The sequence below is a fragment of the Dermacentor silvarum genome, chromosome 5 (genome assembly GCF_013339745.2).
Source record: "Dermacentor silvarum isolate Dsil-2018 chromosome 5, BIME_Dsil_1.4, whole genome shotgun sequence".
In the NCBI taxonomy this organism is placed as follows: Eukaryota; Metazoa; Arthropoda; class Arachnida; order Ixodida; family Ixodidae; genus Dermacentor; species Dermacentor silvarum.
Window position 1 is genome coordinate 184,277,476 of NC_051158.1, and position 5,562 is coordinate 184,283,037.

At 45.5% G+C, this 5,562-nt stretch overlaps 1 pseudogene; it reads right to left on the reverse strand.

The window, feature by feature from the left end:
- Nucleotides 1-590: 590 nt before the first annotated feature.
- LOC125945834 (uncharacterized) lies at nucleotides 591-1,710 on the reverse strand (annotated as a pseudogene).
- Between the last annotated feature and the right edge of the window lie 3,852 nt (nucleotides 1,711-5,562).

Sequence of the window (5,562 nt, forward strand, 5' to 3'; positions counted from 1 at the left end):
TTTTTACATGTTGCGTGGAGGCACCACGAATGTTCCATTGATTAATTCCAACTCTTCAGCGTCTTCCCATACACTTGCGATGCAACAAAATTACACGAAAGGGGTGCGTGTTGCAGAGGATTTCTTTGAAGGAGCTACACAGCATTCATTTAATCAACAAAAACTATGTGCTTTAAACCATCTTTCTTTGGCGAAAATGAATACGAAAAGATTAGTTGCTTTGAATAAACAACATATGTGCATAATAAATGTCGCATAGCAAGCACCAAAACATGAGTCAAACAGTAATAAAGCCAAAAAGTTCATGCCAGTTCAAAGAATATAAATTCAAGTAAAGCCATCACAGGAGACCACGGTTATGCAAACTTTCACTGCCACTGTACCAGACGGAGCACACAATACCACATAGCTTCAATACAAACCTAAATTCTTGCGCCATTAAATATTGGTGCACATAGTCACTTTCTGATTATGCAATAGCAATACGCCTTCGAAGTATTCTCACATATTTTCTCAGCACAACTGTGCACTCGCAGGATACAACACATCACTGAAATCAAGACTGCCAATGATATCTGTCAACAAAATATGTTACAGCCATACGAAAAAGACAAGCATTAAAGAAAGTTAATCTGACACTAGTGATGCTGCATTCAGGTAAAGTCAATATTAGCAGCTAGAACGCATGGAAGCATGCTGTTTTTCAGTACACTAAGCAATGAACAAAGAGCTTTGGTGCGAAACATTTTAGTGAATGCCCCACCTGCTCGAGGCGTTAAAAAGACATCCAGAGGCACACGTCAAACACTTCTGCAAACACATCACACAACCACAGCAGCATTAAATTAACCACTGAGACGCCACACACGGCTCAGATAAGATTAGCAGCGGCACAGGTTTTGCTGGACTGTCCGTTCACCCTCTGCGCATGCTGCTGTCGGAGATGAATCTTAAGTCTTGTCCTCACATACTTCTCAAGGAGCATTTTGCATGTCCTTGATTCATGCGCATCACAACACCCTAATCTCATAGCCACAGACTTCCGCAAGGCACTCAGGATACCTGTAAATGGAGCTTTGAGAGTCAGGTCTCATTCATGTTTGCGAAAGTCTTAAAGTTTTCCTCACATTCGATTAAAACTTGCATCACTGTTTGGCTTGGCTGGATGAGCTTTCCGCTATTCTTGACATACTCTTTCAGCTGTATAAGAGCATTGTACTGGCCTGTTGCATCGCCAACCAGGGCTCTTTCACAGTCTTTGCACTCTCCAAGAAAACCGATGACTGACTTCAGCAAAAAGCCTCCCAATTACGCAAGGATATCGCACTCTTCTGTGGTAAGTGCATAAACAAACAAGTTCTCAAGCTCCTCGGGCTCCTGACCTTCCACTTGATCCTGTTTGAAACTGGGGTCAAGAAGGTCAGCCAGGTGCGTGCTGTCATCAACACCATAGCTAGATGATGTCGGTGTGTTTACAAACTGGCCAACGCAGATAAGCTTTAAGGCACACTTGACATCATATGCGCTCGGCACAGGTTTTCTGAGCCTCAATACAGAAAAGATGTTTTCGAGACAATCCTGTGACAATCTACCAGTTAGCAAGTACTTGTAATTGAGCTTGTTCAGAAGCTCATGAGAAAGACGCAGGGCAACAGTAGTTGACACCAAAAGGCCAGCTTGTGACGGCTTCCAGTGTGCAGTAAGTCCCATATTTAGTCCACAGAAGGTGGCACAAGCTAGTCCAAGGAGTTCAGTTGCTTCCTTGTGTTTGGAAAGATCGAAATTGCTCAAAGCAACAACTGGATGCCGTGACGACATCAAGGTGTACCACCTACTGACAAGTTCAAAAAACCACGCCGTCGCCTCCGCTTCAGGAGGTAAGATTCCTTGCTTAATCAGATAACGTATAGCCGGTGGAGCCTCACGGAACATTTGAACAGCAATGTTCACTTTCATTGTCGTGAAGTGTCCAAGGCTGATGTGGACGTCGGAGAGCCTGCTGGCAATCTTGAGCTCCTTGTCTCTGTCATGTGTGAGAACAGGTTCGACATGGTCTATGTTCACAGTTCCTGCTGTAAGCTTGTGCTCACGTAGAGTTGCTTCTCCTAGAGTGAATGTCTTCACACGGAGCAGTTGAGCACGAATATTCTTCAGGACGTGGGCTGGATCAGCCATAAAATATAGCTGCCTACCTTCAAGGTGTGGGTGTGAAACAGAGCACACAGTCTCAGAGTGCCTATGGCTTGAGAAGCCAAGAAGGCGCCAGACTGCACGGTTGGCAGCTCCCATATCACTTGTAACAACAAGCACTCTTAGTGTGATGTTGAAACAAAGTTCAATCAAATTGAAGACGAGGTCCTTCAGAGCTTTCCCATCAACTGAGCGTGCAGTGAAATGATATGCAATTACTTGTTTCCACCGTGTGTTCAGTCCTCCAACCATGAATACAAGGGCGTGGTTAGCAACATCTGCAGTCGCTTCAGGCAATGTAGTGCCACCGAAAAGGCAATCAAGGGACCGATCGTGATCAAAGCCCTGACTTATCTCCATCTCGTCCATGAAAAGGACACAGTCCTTTTCAATATCTTCCATTGCCTCTACCTTGTGCTTTAAAACATTAAACACTTCATGGAGAATGCCAGGCAGGAAGCGAATGTTTTGAAGCCTTCGGATCAAGGTCCTGTTGCTCGGAATCGGGTACGACAAAGATCTCAGCATTTCGTAGCCTGTTGTGCCACACGCATGTTTTATCTGAAGTGCCACTCGTATAATCTTTTCAGACCACTTATGGCCCTTCGTTGTCTTCATTGTCAAAGATTTCACTTGGTCTTCATTGAGAAATGATGCCAATTTCAGTGCGCACACTTCTTTTTCAAGTGAGGACACTTTTTTTTTCTCAGGCTCTGTAGCTTCAACCTTGTTTTATCGTGAACCCTCTGCAAGTTTATGTACTTGCGAGTGAGATCACTAGTTTTCTTGCGTAACTCTGCATTTTCTTGCCCGATGGTCACCGAAGATGAGCCTGCATTGCCTCCAAATGGTTGATGTGTGGCGCTGACATCGCGTGACTGACCAACACTGTTCGTGCTGTTTGGAACAGGAATGCCATTGGGGTGCTGTGGGAACAAGCACGGTGCCATCGCAGATGTCAATTCATGAGCGTTTTCATTTCCGGCATGACAAGATTCTTCTTCTACAACTAAGGTTGACACTGGAGCACTGTCATCCATCTTAGTCGAATCGCTATCTAAAGGCTGGTGTGGCTCCGGGGAAGTTGCAGGGGTGGCATCGCAGGAAGGCTGCACAGGACAACTGCGCTTCTTTGGTGGCTTCTGATGTTTGGGGGCGGCTGGAATAAACAGTAATATGTGCATAGGCTGTTAGCATTTAGAATGAAGTAGCATAAGTTCCAAATCTGCCAAGCCCATATTTACGAAAAAAAAATCTTCAACCATGGTTCACTGACGATGAAAACAGGTTAGTGTAATCAAAAATGACGACACAGAAGAACACACAGTACACAAGAGAAGCGCCACTCTAAACTAATATTTATCTTGATTCACCTCCCTTAATGTATACAGCAAAGTCAATTTGCGCAAGCGCACTGCACATCACGATCGCATCCATGCATATCACCAATCATACTGGTTAATGCATCATATCTAAGCACTGCAATTCTTTACCGCGCAATACAACAGACGTATCACTTATACAGGCTACCTTTCTTTCTAATTTGGTACGCCTCTAAAATTTCTCTAGGCAGTAGTGGCAAAGCCGTAGCCCAACAACAAGTTTTGTTAAGGCTTCACTGAAACGGATGCACTCAATTTATATGACCAATTATGGGTGAATTTCATGCCTCTATATACAAGCAACATCGACAGGCAGTAAAAGCAAATGATCACTCACAATACGGCTTCATGATTCAAATAACAGTAGTATACCATACATAGCAAAATACAAAAAAGAAAGACCACACAGTCTTATCTGCACTCACGTACAGCGCAAATGACTCCATCAGAAGCAAACTCGCATGTTTAAGGCCATCGTGTGTCAAATAACAGCACAATTGAAAACAATAAAAACAAATATAGACAAGGGAGATACATCCTATCCAATGTCGCATTATTCAACGAGTCTTATACAAAACGTAGCGTAATCTTCACTTCGTACTTACCTCGAAAAGCAAAAACTGTTGGAACGGCATCTGGTCTCGATTTTTTCAAGCCATCTTGCCTTTTCTGTTCGAAGCTTGAATCTTCGAAATGAGCCTGCAATAAATGTCACCACACGACCGTTAGCATAATTAAGCAAGTGCATTCACGTGAACGTTCCGAACGGGGCTGCACGCAAGACGCATTAGAAGGAAAATCTTTCAGCCGTACAAGTTCGCGAAGCGGGCGCTCGACTGTTCATTGTAATGTAGTTCACAACTGATAAAAACTATATGTGCACATTTGCCTCTGAAGTCCGTCCTCAAACGTGTTCTCCCATTATGCATTCGTAGCTTGATCATTCTGTGCACAAAATAGATGCAACAGCACACCAATAGTAAAAGTGCCGATGCAGCTTCAAACGCTCATTGAACTACCAACTCAGGGCTTTTGGCGAGAAGTTCCGTTCAGTAGTGTAAATATTTTGTCGGGATGGAAGCGGTGACTCGACGTCAAAGAAGACACGTCAATTTACGCGTCTTAAAAAGAGCGCGGGCTGCACATATCTTATCGACAAACGCGTGCTCGAGTGATCCTCGCTACTCGCTGTTACAACAGGATAAAGCACCACGTCGACTAGTCGCCTAGCCTCTCAGTCGAGACACATTTGAGATCAGCACTACGCGGCTCAAATTCACGCCCGTGGAAGGCCGGCGCGAGCATGGACAACAGCGTTCGCTCCCCGTGAAAGCGCGCGTCCCTCGCGCCCATTCACTCTCACATAGAGCGTTCGGCACGCGGCGACGATTTCATCTCCATGGACGTCATACAACACATCCAGGTGAAAAAGCTCTTGAAACTACAGCTGATCTTCCTACTCGCGACACATAATCCCAGAAACGACACGTTCGATTATCTGGATACGTTGAGACGGTCAAATTCATAAAGCTTATTCTACAGCGAAAGAAAAACAACGAGGAAAACAGACAGTACTCACATAGCAAACACGTGAAGCGGTGGTGGGCTCCTAGCAGTCTCGCTTCACTTGCACGAGCCAGCGTTTTCTTCGGCTCGGGCTGGTTGGGAAGCGAAACATTCGCACGCCCTTCCTGCAATGGTTAGTGCACAGAGGTACGCAACAACCAGGCATTTTTGCTCCTCAGGCTTCGCTGACCGCATTTAACACGTTTCCACAGCCTTCGACGCTGCCTATACGAGGATTAAACGCGATTCCGCTGCACGGCTCACGGCGGCAAGCACAGAGCAAACTGGTGTGGGGATCCAAGATGGCGCTGCGTCTCTGTCGGGCAACTATGTGTTTTGGCGGCCGGCGGCATGTGGTGTGTCAAAGGCTGACACCACTCTAGACGGAAGTCCCGTATGTAGGCTATTTCAACTTCCGGCGGCG